Source organism: Protopterus annectens, chromosome 10.part0 (assembly GCF_019279795.1).
Source record: "Protopterus annectens isolate FY-2018-M chromosome 10.part0, PAN1.0, whole genome shotgun sequence".
Lineage (NCBI taxonomy): Eukaryota > Metazoa > Chordata > Ceratodontiformes > Protopteridae > Protopterus > Protopterus annectens.
In genome coordinates, this window is record NC_056744.1 from 797,251,845 (window position 1) to 797,272,142 (window position 20,298).

Consider the following 20,298-nt stretch of genomic DNA (forward strand, 5'->3'; position numbering starts at 1 on the left):
CAGCATTCTTGGTGAGGGTAAGATGCTACTCAAGGTCAGGGTCATACCAGCCTGTGACACATGGTCAGAGAGCCCCTCTATGTCCCCTATCATGTAGTCCAGGGAGGTACGTCACAGGTCATTCACACTGGCATGGACAATGACTGAGTCATATTTGTACATGCCTTGGAGTGACCTGTATGCTTGTGTTATGTGGTGGATCATAGTGCCCGATGGGCATCTCACCATGACCTTCTCCTTGTTCAGTCTGGTGAGCAGGACCTCAGTGTACCTGACGATAGAGGTACCTATTACAACTGTAGCAGGTGTGTTGTTAAGCCGTACAGGCTGTGACTGTTCGGCACACAGGCTTTGTGAGCTATGTGTTGCACGTGCTCTGTTCTGGCGTAACGTTTGCTTGTGTGTCTGCTTTGCAGGTGTCTGTTCCTCAGGCAGGATGCTGTTCTGAGACTCCAAGAATGTTCCTGTGTGTATATGTGTTTGGATTGCTGTCGTGGCAGGTCTATGTGAGACTGGTATTGTATTCACTGTAGTATCCCACTCCACCTGACAGGGTATGCCAGTACTGAGTTAAGAGAGCTTAGCCCCCAGTTTGGCTATGTGGTTGCATCTCTCACATGTGTTGTAAGTTTATGGGAAGGGGAGAGGGTTGTCTGTGTACATGAGGCAGCTGTAACATTGCCACATGACTCACAGATTCACCAACTGGACCAGAGAGGAGATTGACAAGTGACCTTTGCACATGCTACCATAGTATTGTGAATCCCATAATAATTAACAACACATAGGGCCAATGGGGAACAAGGTACTCAAGGTGAGTATGTGAGGGTGTGGTGCTCCTGATTTGTTAGTACTGTCATATATAAATGCTTTTGTGAGAAAATGGCAGGTAAGTCATATGCAATGTGTTACAGGCAACTTACATGCAAACAGGACAAACAGTGACGTTCTGTCAAGTGAGACATGGACATCAGTACAGTAAGCAATACAGATGTCACTAGGGATCCACAGAGGCAATGTAAATCTGCATTGCAGGTGGAATCAGTGTTTCAGGGAAATAACAAGCAAACATGCATACAAACAAAGCTACAGTCAGCAGGCCTGGATCTAGACTATGCCACAACAAACAAGGTGTACGACTTTCAGTAGGTAACAGTGCAGATATGCAGGCACTATAAGCCTGTACCCAGACATTCACAGGTCAGACGGGCAGGGTCCAGCCTCACCTCCCACAGGTGTACAGACCATTTACCTTCGTAATGTAGAATAACTGGCCTGAAACCTAAGTGCTCATACTTGAACTAATACACATTTCGAATAACAGACACTGAGCCCTCACTCAGCAGTTCCAAACTTAGTAGGATGTATGCTACCTGTCCTGGCACCACAGTATCCTTGACATGTATGGAGACTCTCCCTCCTGTCATAGTTAGTTCTGTGTTTTGGGGCTGTCATGCATGGTATGAGGTGTGACCTTGTAGTGCAAGGGTGCTCTTGTGAGTCTTGAACCTGTTGTGTATTACTGCACAGATATCAACATCCTCAAACATCCTCATTGCAAAGTTGAGTGTGGACAGCATGCAACTTGCAGTTGACATGTCCATTATTGAGTATCAATACTTACATTTTCTTATCCCCTGTGCTACCTATGTAGGTGGCCTTCTGTTGACAGCCTCACCACCAGTATGCAAAGATGTGCAGACATTACACTATGGTAATTACTATGGGTGTACAAAACAATACAATGACATTCATACTGTAACTGCATCAGGCATGCTGGGATATACCCACAATGATATCATTACACTGTACTGTTGACAACATGATACTATTACTACACTTCTATGTAGTCACCCTGTGCATCAGCACCATGTTAACCTGTTCCTGCACCAATGTTACAGATTTCAGGAGGTGGCACAGTTTCATCATATGCACAGGGTGTGTACTTGGTATGCCTGAGTCTGCCACTGATACAACCAATTGACATGTCTGTGTGTGTGTGTTGGTGAGGGACAGCAGTACAAGATGGGGCAATGTTGATGCAGTGTGTGCATGTATGTGGTAGCCCTAGGTGTTATCAATTTGCATGTGTGTATGCATGCACACAGTTCCACCTCATGGCTGCCATATACAGGTGTTTGTGGACAGCCACAGACTGTACCTGCCAGGTCATACAGATCACTGTCTCTGGCCATGGACATGGTACCTGTGCCTGGCAGGGGTGCTACGGACCATATCAGGTACTAAGCCAGACTGGGTACTGTCATCAGAAGCAGGTGGTTGGTGACTGGAGACAGGTCCCTGTTGGGACTGTCCAGAGCCATGTGCATGTGGTCTCCTGGGGCGGTCTGATGACAGCACAGACCCGGCATTGCTGGGGCTGCTGCTGGCACTATGGGAGCAGCCGCGGGCCTGTTGTCATCCGCGACAACTGCCAGCTGCTGCTGTTGCTGGCAGACACCCACATCGATGCCTCAACCGCCCACCATTGCCCTGGCTCATGGACATGTAGTTGTGGTACAGATCTAATGTGTCCCCCCAATGTCTGTCAATGACCACGGTGAAATTACAGATGGCAGCTGCAACATCACGAATACTGTCATTCATAGCTGTGCGACATGCTCTCAGCTCCCTCAGACCCTGTCTGGTGTACCGTTCCATACGTGACTGTGCCTGCATTACAGCCCGAAACATAGCTGAGGTTGAAAGACCTCTGTGGGCAAGTCTGACAGAGGCAGTACGCCCACGGATGCTCCCACGAGAACCCCTGGACATGTGCCTGTGTGGTACCATGTCAGGACCCTGGCCATGGCTGCTGTGTGGGGATGCATGTGCCACTGATACCACATTACCCTGGTCAATGCCCACTGTATCCTGTCCATCACCTAGGGACATTGGTGACAAAGGATGTATTGGCAGGATGACTGTGTGCATTGATGGGGTCAACAGCTGTGTACTGTCAATTGGCTGACCAACGATGGACCCTGGCACACCTCCCTGTGCCATTACACAGGTATCCTCATTATCACTATCCACGGCAGCTGATTCAGGTTCCCTGCTGCACAACACCAGAGCAGCACCAGAACCTGTGGGAGTAAGACAGGAAACACAGTTTACAATGTGTACACAATGTCACCACTGATACACACAGGCACACATGCACACATACACACATGCACACATGCACACAGGTGCACATGCACACATGCACACATGCACACAGGTGCAGATGCACACATGCACACATGCACACAGGTGCACATGCACATATGCACACATGCACACAGGTGCACATGCACACATGCACACATGCACACATACACACAGGTGCACATGCACACATGCACACAGGTGCACATGCACACAGGTGCACATGCACACATACACACTCCTCAGTATATGAGATATCAACACACAGACACAAACACACCTGCAATCAAACACATAGCACTACTGCTTCAGCCTATTATTACTATTAGTATCAGGAGTATTGACGGTATTGTTATTACACACTCACCAGCATGGATAGGCTGCCTTGCTGTTACATCAGAGGGACCTGCAGAAATGAGACATTTATTGTCAGTGGGCACAACTGTGCCATTGATACTGTGAGTATGATACAGTTCAGTAGTACAACAGTTGGCTTACACAGGTCTACTGCTGATATTGAGAATATCACTCTTGCACAATAGTTACCAAGATAACAGCTACAAACGGAGGACACACCTCACACATGCGTAAACTAACAGTGTACAGAACAGTCAACTATACATATGGCATATTACCTGCATGCTTCAAGTCCTGCTGCTGGGTGGCTCCAGCCTCCATCATTACACATGTATGCTGCTGCTGTTGTTGCTGTTGGGCTGGAGCCACAACACTTAGGAGTAGTCCCTCCAGTCTGGTGAGGGGGGGATGTATAGCCGCCCCACCACCTGTGGCAAGCTGTTGCCTGAGGATATCCGATGCACTCTGACGGACATTTCTAATTAAATCACTGCAGTGATGACATACCTGCTCATATGTCCGGTTATGCGTGCCTCTGTCATTTACCCGACAGACCAGGTCTTGCCACAGTGCAGCCCTCTCCTGCTGGTTCTGGCTGGTGCGGGAAAAGAGTATTGTGAAATCCAGCACCAGGCTCTGGTGTATCTCCTCATCCTCCGCAACGGAGTAGGTAGGGTTTCGCTGGTGAACCATAGCCCTGAAAAGGAAAAGAAAAATATGTCAGCAATATATGTCAGCAACATATGGCACACATAATACACATAATACTCAACTGTAGTGATATAACTTAACCCCCATATATAGCATCTGTCTGTCTATTGGGGGATACACATGTAAATGACCAGATATTAGTGCTCAGCCGACAACTGTGCAACAGTACCTGGCACACTCCATACGACAGACTAGTATACTCCAGCAGTCAGCACACTGGTTCAGGTCCAATGCATAACCTCACACTGGGGGTCTGTATCAAGGTACTGTATGGGGAACATTATCAACCCATGCACTGCATGCAATGCACGTTACATATTTCACTGGTAATGCACACTACTCTTACTTGCCATAACCCTACCTACACCACAGTCACATACAGGGTAACACAGCACAACATATGGCACTGTAGTATGTTTTGATCACAATACCTCACACATCTGTCTCTGGCCTCACACCAAGGACACACACTACCATGACAGACAGACAGTCATGGTGAGCAATCACACCATTACATAACATGCACCCAGTCACTGGCACACTCATTCCACCTCACATAGTTGGTTTGCAATGGGTTCGTGGGTGTGCATTGTGTCTTAGGAAGGTAGTATGCTATTGGCCCTGGGCCTACAGCAGCATACTGTTATGCTACCCTGCCCCTTGTGACACATGTGATGTGATGTGATCGTACCTGCTCCTGTCAAACAGTTACACAGGGTGACTCATATGGCATATTACCTATCTGCATAACATTCAGCAGGGGTATGTCTGACATCTACTCATGGGGAGCCTTGCTTCTTAATGCTGTGTGGTTTACTCCAGGGTATGTCTTATCTGTGGGTAGGGACCTGTACCTCCACCATGTGCTCTTTACTGCGGTGACAAGGACGACAGACATAGGTAATTTGGTTGTGGATGTTGTGAGGTGTTACCCTGGTTGTTGGACAACTGTCATGGGTGTGATTTAACTATGTATATCCAGCAGTGGTAACCTCTATGTAGGTAGTATGGGTGCACTCTGTGGTCTTGTCAGTCACTCTGCATAGGTAATGTGTTTGAGTGCATTGACACAGTTACTTACGTATGACTGTGTCCTTCTCCATATCTGTAGCTGCCATGGGAGGTACATACCGTGTAGGACATTGTGGGGTGTAGAGGGGTACATTGACCTACATGTCCATAGCTGACAAACCATGTCTGCTGACACATACCATGTACAGGTATTACAGGACTAGTGTGCCACTGTGTATATCAATGGGGAGCCTATTGTACACTTGTTGCCCCTGTTCCCCCCTGACACATGCAGTGGTGGGCAGGCATGCACATATGTGGTGGTTACTGGTGTCAGTGTTTTGGAATGGGGTATGGTACTCCAGTATCCACACTGGTGTTCACGCCATGCCTTTGTCACCAGGCACCTGTTGCAATACATCTGCACACATGTGCCTCACTCAGTATATACAATCTTGTTTGTTTGCTGTGTGGTATACAATAAAACTTTTTTGCTGTGGCTCTATGGTCCGACAACTTTTTCAAGATATTCTAACGTATTTTGAGAGGTGGTGAAGTGGAGTTATTTTGGAGACTTACCGGAGGATACCCTTTATTGTTTGCAGCTAGCGGGCTTGGTACATTTATTTTATGTTTATAGTCTGTGGGGGCATGTGTTGTGTTGTGTTTGTTGACATTTACGCGGACTTTCTCGTGGGGGTTTACTTTCGGGACTGTTCCTCTTCTGGGGGCATGTCCATTTGCAGGACTCGCCCTGCGGACACGCCCCCTACTTTCTTACATGGACCGTGTTAGCCTTGAGTGTGAGTCAGCATGCCCTCATGAATATGCATGGCATGCTGACGTCACACTGTTTAACTGCAGCCTCCGTGTAAGACTTGCAACTCTTACACGGAGACTTCCTGAATTCTGCCCACTATAAAATAAACAAAAATATGGAAAAAAGAAGTGGATGTACTCTCTTAGATCCTTAATCTTCATTTCAGAATAACTGTACTGTGACATTCTCAGTGCAGGGCAACTTAACACTCAGTGCAAGATAAACAGGAGTGGATATCACACATTTCATCAAACCTATTTTCCACTTATGTCATGGTCTCATTGTGGTTTTTATTCTTTGTATTTAATTTATTTTTGAAATTCTTTAATATTCACAGTATTTTGAAGATGAATTTTAAAGTATAGTAAGGCACATTTTTCCTTATAATGATCTGATGAATAAAAGCAAAGTGCTCAATATATATTTTGATGCTTAATATCTCTTCCTTGTAAACAGTGGCAAACACTCCTGAGAAATAGAAAAATAACTACTGATGACCTTTGGCAAAATCTTTATCCCTTTCCTTAAAACTGCTTTTATGTCAATTTCTCCAAAAACTAAAGTATTATTTGCTACTCCACAAAGGTTGGCCTCCTTTACACCTGTTAGCAAATTTGATCCCTGGAATAATTAAATCCACATAGCTGAAAACTACAAATAGTTTGCTACCATACCTACTAACAAGTTTTCTTTCTGCTTCCACATTGATACTGCTACTAAAAAGTCATAACTCAAATAATTGATTATTCTTATATATTCAGTATAATCATAGCACCTGGTACTCAGTGGTCTCCTTAACATTCAACACTTACATATGTATGGCTAAATGCATCTTAATACCAAGACATGTTTCAGCCTTAGTTACTCTGGGCAGTTCCAAAAATACCACAGATCTTAAAAACATTCGAAGAAATATGCAGGCTCATCTCTCTGGCTGACACTAGAAACCATTTTTGCATCCTTCTAAACATTCGAAACACATTTTCAGTCATTGAAAGGATCACACTTCTGTTTTCAGTTATTCTGTACAAACCTTTGATAACTTCTGTCAATCTGTTTCTAACAAATCATGCAGAGCTGCATAACATTACCCATTAAGATCCAAACACACAGGAGATCATGCACTCTATAACGATCCCACTTACGTCTTTCTCTTGAGAAGTGTACTTACAGCTGCAATGTTGAACCTGATAGATATCATCTGTCCCTCTCCTCTCAGCTACTACAAATAAACTACCAAATGTTATTGCTTCATAGACTGGATAGTGTCCACTAAATCTCACCCCCCCATCACATTCTTGAAACATAACGCCTGACAGTTGATCATTTCTCCCCCATCTTCACTTTCCCTCTGAATATTCTCCTGCTTATCTGGACTGTTACTGCAAAACTTCCACTGTCAGCCTCATTCTCACTTAGTATATTCTTCCCGTTTTCTACATTTAATAAAAAGCCTTAGGTTTATAGGTTCATATTAGGCTATCTGCCCTGGGGCAGTTATAAGCCTAGCCCGATTTGATCAAAAGAAAATATATCACTAATTCATAGCCATAAATTTATTGGTAGTATATTTATTAATGTTATTACTATTATTCTTAATGCCATTGTGTATACTGTGGTATATTGCTTATATAGCACCATTGTTACTGGGTATTGATTGATTTTATTTATTTTTACTTCATGTATTTCAGTGTGTTATCCTGGCTAATCTGTGAATATATAATGTGTCAGTGTGCAATAAAAGCACTGAAAACCGAAGAGCATGACAGGCATGCAATTAAAAAAAAAATCAGGCACTCCTTTCGGCTATGCATATTAGTATCTGCTTACTTTTCAAGTCACAAAAGACATACATACCAAGTGGCACCACTCTTATGGAATGAACTTCAAAGCTGGACATATCAACTGGTCACCATTCTGCTCTGTGTACTTAAGGTGTCAGGAGGTCAAAAGGGGTAATAAAATCATATGATATGGAAGAGATCTTGATGTTTCCAAATCCATCACTCTCTCTCTCTCTCTCTCTCTTAAAAACATATTTTTGTCAAAGAGCGATACACTGATACTGAAAAAAGATTTATGTATTAACAGCTGATAACAAAGTCATGCCTAAGGTTTACCTCCACTTGTAAAGGGACATGCACTACATAGACTTATCTAGTCAGGCAATCATTTGGAATTTTTTCTTCAGTCATACTTGAACAGTCATGCATGGACATTCGGTCATCTAAGCTGCACAGCTGCAGACAGACAGACTCTGAAAGACTCTGAAGACTGCTATATAACCACACCCATGCCTCATATGTTTGGTCTGAATTTCATAAATTACTGGTTTTCTGGCTAAATTAGTAGCAAATCATTAAAGATTAAAGTTAGAAAATAATGACAGACATTTGCGTTTCAGACTTCATACCCCTCAGAAAATTCATGCGAATGCAAAAACTATTATTTTATCAACTTTCTAAGTCAGTACGAGCAATATTTAAAAATTGTCCCTATTTCGGGGCCTTTGTCCTACTTTTCTTTATGGTTTTGTCCAGATTTCTTGCTCTAAGAAGTTGAGTGGTATGCCACACTCTGATGAGGAAATAAAATTGTGATATTGCATCTTGCTGATTCCAGGGACCCAAGGCTTTAATACAGGCAAAAACAGATCTATTTTCAGTAAAGAAGTGACTTACTCTGGAAGGAAACCAATCAAGTTCTGCTCAGTAGTTAAATGGGCAGTTGTCCAATGAGATCACTGTGGATTTGCAAACATAAATTCTTACCTATCTGTTCTGAAACTTCTTCATTTATAGTTCTCCTATGTTCTACCTCATACTCTGTAGATCTATATAAAGACCTGCTCCTTACTCTTACTTAAACTTGTCTCCTCAATGTACTGCACGTCAGATTTACGTAAAATCAGTTTAAGTACATCTTGTTGCATTCATTTCTTCTATAATGTATTCTGCATGTTGGATGACGACTAATGGTTGTCAAGCAGAGGGATAACAAGCACAAAGAAAGTAATTACATTCTGCAGTTATCTTTATATTGTGTGATGTCATGTGCAATGCTTAGTTACTCACTGCATCACTTATGTAACAATTACATTCTGCAGTTATCTTTATATTGTGTGATGTCATGTGCAATGCTTAGCTACTCACTGCATCACTTATGTAACAATTACATTCTGCAGTTATCTTTATATTATGTGATGTCATGTGCAATGCTTAGCTACTCACTGCATCACTTATGTAACAATTACTTTCTGCAGTTATCTTTACATTGTGTGATGTCATGTGCAATGCTTAGCTACTCACTGCGTCACTTATGTAACAATTACTTTCTGCAGTTATCTTTATATTGTGTGATGTCACATGCAATGTTTAGCTACTCACTGCATCACTTATTTAACAATTACATTCTGCAGTTATCTTTATATTGTGTGATGTCACGTGCAATGTTTAGCTACTCACTGCATCACTTATGTAACAATTACATTCTGCAGTTATCTTTATATTGTGTGATGTCACGTGCAATGTTTAGCTACTCACTGCATCACTTATGTAACAATTACATTCTGCAGTTATCTTTATATTGTGTGATGTCACGTGCAATGTTTAGCTACTCACTGCATCACTTATGTAACAATTACATTCTGCAGTTATCTTTATATTGTGTGATGTCATGTGCAATGCTTAGCTACTCACTGCATCACTTATGTAGCAATTACATTCTGCAGTTATCTTTATATTGTGTGATGTCATGTGCAATGCTTAGCTACTCACTGCATCACTTATGTAGCAATTACTTTCTGCAGTTATCTTTATATTGTGTGATGTCAAGTGCAATGCTTAGCTACTCACTGCGTCACTTATGTAACAATTACATTCTGTAGTTATCTTTATATTGTGTGATGTCACGTGCAATGCTTAGCTACTCACTGCGTCACTTATGTAACAATTACATTCTGCAGTTATCTTTATATTGTGTGATGTCACGTGCAATGTTTAGCTACTCACTGCATCACTTATGTAACAATTACATTCTGCAGTTATCTTTATATTGTGTGATGTCATGTGCAATGCTTAGCTACTCACTGCATCACTTATGTAACAATTACATTCTGCAGTTATCTTTATATTGTGTGATGTCATGTGCAATGCTTAGCTACTCACTGCATCACTTATGTAACAATTACATTCTGCAGTTATCTTTATATTGTGTGATGTCATGTGCAATGCTTAGCTACTCACTGCATCACCTATGTAACAATTACATTCTGCAGTTATCTTTATATCGTGTGATGTCATGTGCAATGCTTAGCTACTCACTGCATCACCTATGTAACAATTACATTCTGCAGTTATCTTTATATCATGTGATGTCATGTGCAATGCTTAGCTACTCACTGCATCACTTATGTAACAATTACATTCTGCAGTTATCTTTATATTGTGTGATGTCATGTGCAATGCTTAGCTACTCACTGCATCACTTATGTAACAATTACATTCTGCAGTTATCTTTATATTGTGTGATGTCATGTGCAATGCTTAGCTACTCACTGCATCACTTATGTAACAATTACATTCTGCAGTTATCTTTATATTGTGATGTCATGTGCAATGCTTAGCTACTCACTGCATCACTTATGTAACAATTACATTCTGCAGTTATCTTTATATTGTGTGATGTCACGTGCAATGCTTAGCTACTCACTGCATCACTTATGTAACAATTACATTCTGCAGTTATCTTTATATTGTGTGATGTCACGTGCAATGCTTAGCTACTCACTGCATCACTTACATAACAATTACATTCTGCAGTTATTTTTATATTGTGTGATGTCACGTGCAATGCTTAGCTACTCACTGCATCACTTATGTAACAATTACATTCTGCAGTTATCTTTATATTGTGTGATGTCACGTGCAATGCTTAACTACTCACTGCATCACTTATGTAACAATTACATTCTGCAGTTATCTTTATATTGTGTGATGTCATGTGCAATGCTTAGCTACTCACTGCATCACCTATGTAACAATTACATTCTGCAGTTATCTTTATATTGTGTGATGTCACGTGCAATGCTTAGCTACTCACTGCATCACTTATGTAATAATATAGGTTTTATTTCTTGCCACTGTCCCAGGTCATGCTTCAAAAGTATACTTTGGACACATTTCAGTAACCAGATATATAATTAAAATAAATACAGGTATTGTACAGGAGAATAGCTTTAGAACAAGTTCTTATGCAACCTCAAGCAGAAGCAAGTCCTTCTAATTGCTGAAATGAAGCTTTTCTCCAAGGATATCCAGTGAAAACAGATCTTTAAAGGCCTGCACAGACTTTTCTGGTAAACAAATGCAAATGCACACATAAAATTCTGCAGTAGCTTTAGTAGTCTAACAAATTAATACATTCCTCATATGACCATGAATAAGAGACAACACTTGGGCATGAAATACAGCAGACATAATATTACACATTGCCTCCTAATGAATTATATGCTGGCTTGTGTTGTTGACATTTCATCTGCCTGCGCGTTACAAATACTTTATGTAGGTTGAAATGCGTGTAAGGATATGAATTGTAGAAGTGCAAATTACATCGCTGGCATGTAAAGAGAAAGTCAAGAAGTTTGTTAACAGGTAAAATGGTCTACAATCAAAACAAGGTGCTGATCAAAAGTTTATATAATATCTTAATATAGCAAGTCACACACACATAATACTTGAGTCTATTCTGCTGTTCTCCACGTATAAATGACTGGTATCATGTAGGAGACGATGTTCCTTCTGACCTGAAACTACAGCTTTGTTATGCTGTTAATGAAATTACTTGTTCTTCATATAATAGCAGCGTTAACCAAGCTAGTAAAAGCAAAGAAACAAAGGAAAAGGAAGCAGCTGTACTCAGATAAGAGTTAATAGACTTAATCAGTAACTCCAGTTATGTAGGATAATTTCACTTTCCGATTACCTGTCTGTAGTCAGTTCCACTAAATTGAAACCTATATCACACTTTCATAACAACACTTTGAGTAATTAATAGTTTAGCAAATTTTCTATTGCAGCTACCAGTTTTGCAAGATGTGAAAGCCATGTCTTATTTAGATACATGTTGTCAACTACTGAAAATGACTGCTAATTTAAAATGTAATTTTTAATCCCTTTTGTGACCTTCAGCCTGCAGCATAAAGTATTACTTGTGTCAGTGCACATAAAAGCAGGATTTATGCAGCATCATTTCAAAATGTACACTTTTATTTATTTCAGATCTTTCTCTGGGGACTGGATTCACTGTTTTAATTCTGATGAACTCTCACATTTCTAGATGACCTCACTATTTTGCAATGCTAGATCTCACTAGTCAAACAAAAATACGTCTACAAATCAATGCCCTTGACAGGCTGCAGGTTGGAGTCAAATGTCTTGCCTGCCAGATAAAGACACAATTATAACTATTTAGGGGGACCTATAACTGAAACGCTTTGTTTGGAACAGTTTTATACCCTTTTCCTATCCATTTTTTTTGCAGTACAACTGCAGAAAACAGAATTGTCATTATACACAAGATTTCATGTGTCTACTGTATCTTGGACTCACAAAAAATATTTGCTTCTGTACTGTAGTACACACAAAACTGCACCCATTTGCTGTGCTGTGCTCAGTTCAGAGGAGGAACTAAAACTTCATGATGTTGCAATTTATTAGCATACTAGTGGAAACTGACAAAATGCAAGCCCTGGATTAATCCTATAAAGTTCAGTCCTTTAACCATTACACTATGCCCCTCTAATTTTGATTCTCAATGTAACCTAATAAAACAATGAATAAATATTATAATGTCATTGAGAAATAATGCCATTACCTAAACCCTTAAAAATGTTTCCACATGTGGAAAAATATAGTAGCTTTTGAGTTGTTAGTGATAACATGCACGCAATAACATTTTTGTTCTTAAGCCTGAGAAAAAGAAACAAAATAGAGCCTGCATTGCTTTTTATTTTTTTTTTTCTCCTTGGCCCTCTTTGTATGTTGTTTAGCTGATTATCAGCTGCCATACGTCTGTTCCTTATTACTCTATTTTTTCCTTATTTCCCTGCACTATCCTCTGGGCTGGGACTCCTTCAATGGTGGGTTGTGAAGGAGTAGTACTCAGGGTGATACAGCAGGCAGTGTTATATATGCTGCCTGCATTCCAGGGGATTTTTTGTACGTTGCCTAACTGGGTGTAGCATTACTAGACATATCATCAGTTAGCTCCACCGTCTTCTATGCCAAATTTTTAATGGCAATCTGCTACATGATTATGGCATTGCTGTCATCACCAAAAATGTGTCAGATCAAGCGAAGAAATCCCTTACTCCTGATTGAGTCAGCTGACAAAATGGCTCTTCGTTCCACACATCCCCATCTCCTTCAGTCAGGGCTCTGTTGATTCTATATTTCCTCATGCTTTCTTCAAGAGTCCTAGTGCTTATTGTATCACTTGCACAAAAACAGTATTTCCCCAGTTTCACATGTTTATTTTTTATACTGTTTCAGTCCGCGGTGGTGCAGCGGTAGCATTGTTGCCTCACAGCCAGAGGTTTTCCCGTTCAATTCTTGGCTGGAGCACCTTCTGTGTGGAGTCTGCATGTCCTCCCCGCAAGTGGCGTTCGAAAGACATGCATAGAATGGGCGTGCCTTCATTGAAGGTTGGGCATTGAGCTGGCACCTCGGCACCCGTAAAAAAAAATCTACTGCCAATCATTAGCGGACCGGAGTTCCGCTGTGGCGACCCCTAACCGGGAAAAGCCGAAAGAAGAACATTTTTTTCACAGTTTCCCATTTTTTGCTTCATTACTAAAACATGTGTATATAAATAGGATAACAAACTTGTTTGCCGACATTTCTGTTTATGGTTCCCATCATAGGTTTGCTTCTGACATGATTATCTATCTGTATGGCTATAGGTGTAATGCTATCAGTAAAGAATTAATATACAAGGTGTTGGCAGGCAAAAAAAAAAAAAAAAAAAAAAGAACTGAGGAAGTAATGATCATTTATACAGATCCCAATAGTGAAGAATAAAGTAACAGAATGACAAATAATACAAAGCATAATGAACTATGCAGTGATTCTATATGTGTTTTAAAGAATTCATATGTATTTCAGGTTCTTTATGCTCAAGAAGTTCATTTTTATGAACTGTACTACATTTTCATTACCTGGTATTTGCAATGCTTACAAATGTTTCAGTGTAACATGATCAAGAAATATCTGCATAAAAATTAAATTGTGTAGTCTGAACAGATATACATATACAGTCATACAATAAGTTATACTACAGCACAATTATATTTTTTAATTGCATAACTTATGATGCTATATAATTAGCAACACTGTTCTAGTTCTTACTCATATTACACAAATGCGTTAAACTTCCATTAAGTCACTGCTGGCATCCCTTAGATACTTATGACACAGCATGCAGAGTTTAAATTCATAGCGTTCTATTTGTTATGTGCATTCCCTTATTTTGGTGAATATGTAACGTTGAAAACAGCACAAATGACTACACACACCCATTCACTTTGTGTCTGTTTATCAGTGCAGCCAGTGGCCAGCTTTCATACAAAGTGCTAACATATTTCACTTAGCTCAAAACAATGTAGAAAATTATAGTGTTGATTAAAATCATTACACTTCAGCAATCACATTGTTAAAAATCTGAAATTAGCATACTTTATCAAAAATATTTTAGAAAGAGCTATTTTCCAGATTGTGTGCATCAAAAAATATATTTCCAAACTCACTTTTGCAGAATAGATAATACATCTGACTGATGAGAACATAAAATATACTACCAAATATTGTTGATTTTGATAAAACTGAACTAACAGAAACTGTCAATTTACTTACTTCTTTGTCTTCTGCCGTCAAAGGTTTTGATGAAAAATGCAGTTCTGTAGGTATGCTGAGCAAACTTCTCTTGCCACAAGACTTATCAATCCCTCATTGCAATCTTTTTCTGCAGAAATGCTGAGAAGTTCTGTGGCCTGGCAGAAAAGCCTTTGACTTTCTGTTTTCACAGGCACTTTCACTGAACAGCTTGTCAAATGTTTGCTGTGTCAATGCTTCCTCAGAAACCTGGCAAAGAATTACTTTCTGAAAAAGAAGTTAATGTTCATAAGGAATGTAACCCCCCCCCCCTTTCCTTGTTTTCTAGCCTTCAGAACAAGGTCACCTTTTTTAATTGCATACCGACCTGCAAATTGTGTTTAAGAAGGCAAATGTAACAAAACAATCCACTGTTCTGATCAACTAAAGGAAATTACTTCATGCATTTGTATTTTGTTAGCTGGGTGGTTACCAAATGTTTCCATTAGAATTACTTTTCTTATGGTCTGAAGCTTATTTTTCTCATTCATGTCAACATGCCATACACGTGGTGTACTGACTATGATTTATTTACACGTTTTCATTCATAATGTGAGCTAGATGTTGATATGTGATGATGGCAATTCAAAAAGCAACAGTAAAGCTAATCAGCAAGTCAAACAGCATACAAGGTGAAACCACCACCTTGCAATTTGGCTTCCTTATTATCAATATTTCTGCATCTACTTGTGAGTTAAAGGTGACTTTCATTTTGGAAATAAATTAGTGCAAAGAGGTATGACTGATGTTTTTCTTCCCCTATAGATGTTTCAAAGCATTTCATAAGGACCCTTTAAATAATCTAAGAATAACTTTCACGTCTATGAGTAAACCAAATCTCAGTATTCAAGTAAACATGTTTTGCTTTTATTACAAAAAGAATTTGAAAGTTTGATCTAAACAATGATGGCAAATATGACATCTCTCTGGTAATAGTAGTGCTAAAGTTAGGTTTATATGCCATATATCATTTGTATAGTGTATGGAACAGCATTAATGCCTACTACCAAGACAGGGCCGCACCAGTGTGAACTGCAACCTGTACCTTTTCACCTTCATAAATGAGTCAGCAGACTTTATTTGCATTACTTAATGCCAAATGCATGCATTCTTGAGTCCTACTGCAAGCAATGTGTTCATCTTTAAATTGCAGAAAGTCCAATCTGTTTAGAAATGTAAGCATTACAAGACATATATCTGGATTGGCAGGAGCCTTAGGATAAGCTAATGCCAAAATACCAGCACAGTTAGCACATTTAACTTTAAATGAGGGCAAAAGCATTATTGGCAGCAAGCAGACTGTTTTGGATGGCATGCAGTTGTATCAATGTTAGCATTACTGTAGATTATCATAGTCCCTCATCACCTGATGGAGTGAGGGATAAAACCGATGAACATATCTATAGATGCAGTTTCACCTAATGGAGTGAATGGTGACACCTGTGAATAGCTCTGTAGAAATTACCATCATCTGATGTAGTGAGGGCTAAAACTTCTGAGTAGATCTGAAGAAGTTATCATCACATAATTGAGTGAGGGTAAAGCCTGCAAACAGGTCTACAGAGGTTAATATCACTTTAAATGCTATTGGATAATGACATGTGATGCATATCTGTTTTCTATTTGAATTAAATATTATTTTCTAAACAATATTTTTTAATTCTACTGAATAAGAACGTAATCTGCAAAATGTCAGTCATTTTCCTTTGTAGTGTACTATTATTGCTATGCATATGCTGAGTGTGAGGCCAGAAAGAAATGTAGTCTATATCATGTACCAGCAGGCTAAGTAACAGCGATCCAAAGGCTCATGTCACTGTAACACCATGTTGAGTCTTGACTCAAGCTCCATATAATGACCTAAACATAAAAAATACTTTAAAAAGAAATTAGATGTTTCCATTGTGTTATATATCTGGGCAGAAATTTGAAAAAGAAAACACAGTTTTGTGTAGACTGCAGTTTTTTCTTTTGTTTTGCTTTGTTTAAAGTCCTTCATTACGTAATAAAAGTTTTGTGTGACTTTTCCAAGTTGTAATGCCTTTCCAATGAAAATGGGATGCTGACACATGCCTATGTTTTTGCAAAAAGAGTAAACATTGCACATAAAAGCTTTATTCTACAGTTAGAAAATTGTCATGGCAAAGGGTAGTTTATTTAATTTAAACTTTATTAACTTCCCCTTAAGCTTCTTATTAGGCTTGTTAGGCTTCTTATTTTTGGGACGGAAGTGCTTAATAAATACATTGTGGAGTGGATTGAGTGCCTTGGGTCTGTTATTTTTGTGGATTTAAGAGTTTGTGTGATTTTTCTTTGTTCCCCTTAAGCTGTGGGATCACATAGGATGTTACATGAAGTCAATGGGTGCAGGGGTGAAGCCTTCTGCATGGGTGTGCTGGGGACAGGTTGCCTTCCCACAACTTACATCTCCCTGAGTCATTAAATAATTAAAACATTTTTGCAAAATTGGTTTATCAAACAATCCAGAGACAATGGACTGTGCCATAACATCATAGGTTGGGAGGGTTAGAAAAAAAGAAGAATATAAATGAAGAAGACTGAAGGAGGCACAGGATCTAGTAAATTATTTCAACTAAACAAACTATGAAGAGATGAACAATGAATTAAATGCAATATTTTGTAAGTCAAAGTAGCTTTTAGAACCTAGGTTTTGAGGCTGATCACTGAGGGAGCATTTGAGTGTATCAGCAGTGAATTCATCAAGTGCCATTTCAGGGAAAATGTTTTGCTAAAAGCACTTTCATCGATAGTGGAGACTTCCCATTTCTCCACTGTTGTGTCACCTCAGAGTTTGTATATTTTCATTTGAGGGGGTTGGGAGATACCCTCCAACATGGGGAGATTTACTCTGAGTTTTACCAAAACTGCTTTCGGTGAAACATTTTGGGAGCTTTTGTATTCAGGAAATGTGATTTCAAGCTAACAACAGGATTCCATCAGGAAGCAGTGAGTTCCATCGAAACATAGTGATGTTCTTACTTCTGAAATGAATTATAAAAGAAGATATTTTATTTAATTTGTGCTAGTTTATTAGTGAAGGATTCTCCTTGTAATACAAGAAATGTATGTTTTAGAGTATGAATGGGGTGCCCTTATTACTGGCAACATTCTAAGTTTTATTATGGAAGTTGGGTACCATGAAACTGTTCTTTAGTAGTGACTCGGTGATGTCTATGGTTTTGCTTATATGCTCAGAAAAATGTAAGTGGGGACTCAAGCTGCATTACAAGGTATGTGAAAAGTGGAATATTTTTAGTAAATTCTCCCTTGGGGAAATAACCTTTAGTCCAGCTTTGTTTTCTGAGCTGAAGTTCAAGTCTTTTTCTGAATTCCATGACAAATCTTGGCACAAGTCATTTATATGTTTGCCTTGAGTTACTGTTTTGTCCTAGTCTAAAGTATAAATGGCTGGTTATCTGCATAAAGTCTCAGTATCAGTATTTGAACAGTTAGATGAGAATTCTGAAGCACTAGATTCAGCATTGCTTCCCCAGCAGATTTCTTTAAAATTGAACATGCAGCAATTCTGATTCTGAGAATGATACTGATACTGGTGAGATATTTGACCTTAATTCACCTGCCAATAAACGATCTAGAGGCCTTTTAGGAGAGGTGGAAGGAAACACAGGAAGAGGAATAATGGAAGAAATATTCAAGAAGTTGATGGAGAAGTGAATGGAGCATTTATAAATAATGTGGGTGATACCAAGTTGGACAGTGAGGACAATGAGAACCAGTTAGTGGTTAATTTGACTTCACAAAACTTTTCAAAGGATTAAATGGATACATTAAATAAAGGCTTGGGGTGTATTCCATCTTTTTATGCCTCCCAGTTTTCTACTGCTATGGATGTAAAACATTTTTGCTGAAGATTAAATTTGAAATATTTTATAGCCAGAGGCAGCAAGCAAGAAAAATTAGTGATGCCTCTTTCAGGTTTTAACATTTTACTTTTCAGCCACTGTATCATCATGAAGTTAGAATATTCAAGCAACAGGTGATTCAGTAAGTCAAAAACATATTTTTAAAATTTATGGTCACAATTTAACTAAGAGGCAGACAAATTGCAATTAATATTTTTTAAAAAATTATGAGAATATTGTCATGTGAACACACATAAGGGTGCTGCTATAGTAATTTGGTATTCAGGCGATTATGATACAGAGGTGATAAAACAATTTAATTATTCTGTAACATATTGTAAACTGCCATATGACATTGGCTCTGAATTTAAATCATTTGTGGACAGATTTTTGACAGAGATTAAAATTCAAGAGGATATTTTAGATACTTTGGTACAACAGTTTAATAGTGGATGATCCCAAGCCACAATGGTTTTACATCCTACGAAAAATCCACACGTCGGTTATTAACCCACAGGCAGACCTATTGCCTCAGGGATGGGCTGTTTCATTGAACCTTAATCAGTGTATCTTGAAACTAAGATCAAACCACTTTTAAGGTTTGTAAAGGCACAGATTAAGGATACTAATGCGTTTCTTGCATTAATGAATGAGATCCAGGTACCAACAAATTCCTACTTATGTACGCTAGATGTACAATCTTTGTATACTAGTATTCCCCAACAAGGTAGGATACTTGCAGTCAGATATTGGTTGTTATATTCACAGCTGTAAACTGAGGATGAGGTGGAATTTCTGCTGAAATTACTTGGAATAGTATTAGAACATAATGTGTTTTGATATCGAGCTGATCGGTTCTTACAAATAAAGGGTACAGGGATGGGCGCTACTTTTGCCCCCATATATGCAGATTTACTTATGAGGTACTTTGAGCTTAATTTCATTTATAATGTAGACAATCCCTATAGAAATACCTAAATATGTGGTGGTGTTTCCTTGATGACTGTTGGTATGTTTGGTGTGGTACATTTGAATAGTGGGGTCAGTTTGTTAAATATCTAAATGCCAATCACTTTGGTCTGGTTTTTGCTGATAGGATGGATTTGTTTAACATACATTTTTTGGATGCTAATGTGACAAAACAGATTGATGGGAGCATTGCCATAAGTTTATATCATAAACCTTTTAGTAAAAATTCTCTGTTACATGCTTCAAGTTGTTATCCTGACCATGTCACTGAGAATATTCCCACAGCACAATTTTTATGACTGAGGCTTATTTGTGGCTCTGATGAGATGTTTAAACTAGAGGCCTAAAAAATGAAAAAAAGATTTGAAAAAGGGGATGTAGGAAAAGCTTAGTAAAAAAAGGCTTATGATGTAGCTATTAATCAGCCAAGGGAAGATTTGTTAGAAAATAAGGTGAAAGTGAATTTGGA

The 20,298-nt window shown here is 39.1% G+C and overlaps 1 protein-coding gene across 1 annotated transcript in view; it reads right to left on the bottom strand.

Annotated features, from left to right (window-relative positions):
* PALMD (palmdelphin) overlaps window positions 1–15,245 on the bottom strand; it is a 648,769-nt gene extending 633,524 nt beyond the window's left edge. Inside the window, exon 1 of the mRNA XM_044085619.1 lies at window positions 14,959–15,245. The gene's annotated coding sequence lies outside the window, so the exon portion shown is untranslated. The remainder of the gene's footprint in view (window positions 1–14,958) is intronic.
* Window positions 15,246–20,298: the final 5,053 nt, after the last annotated feature.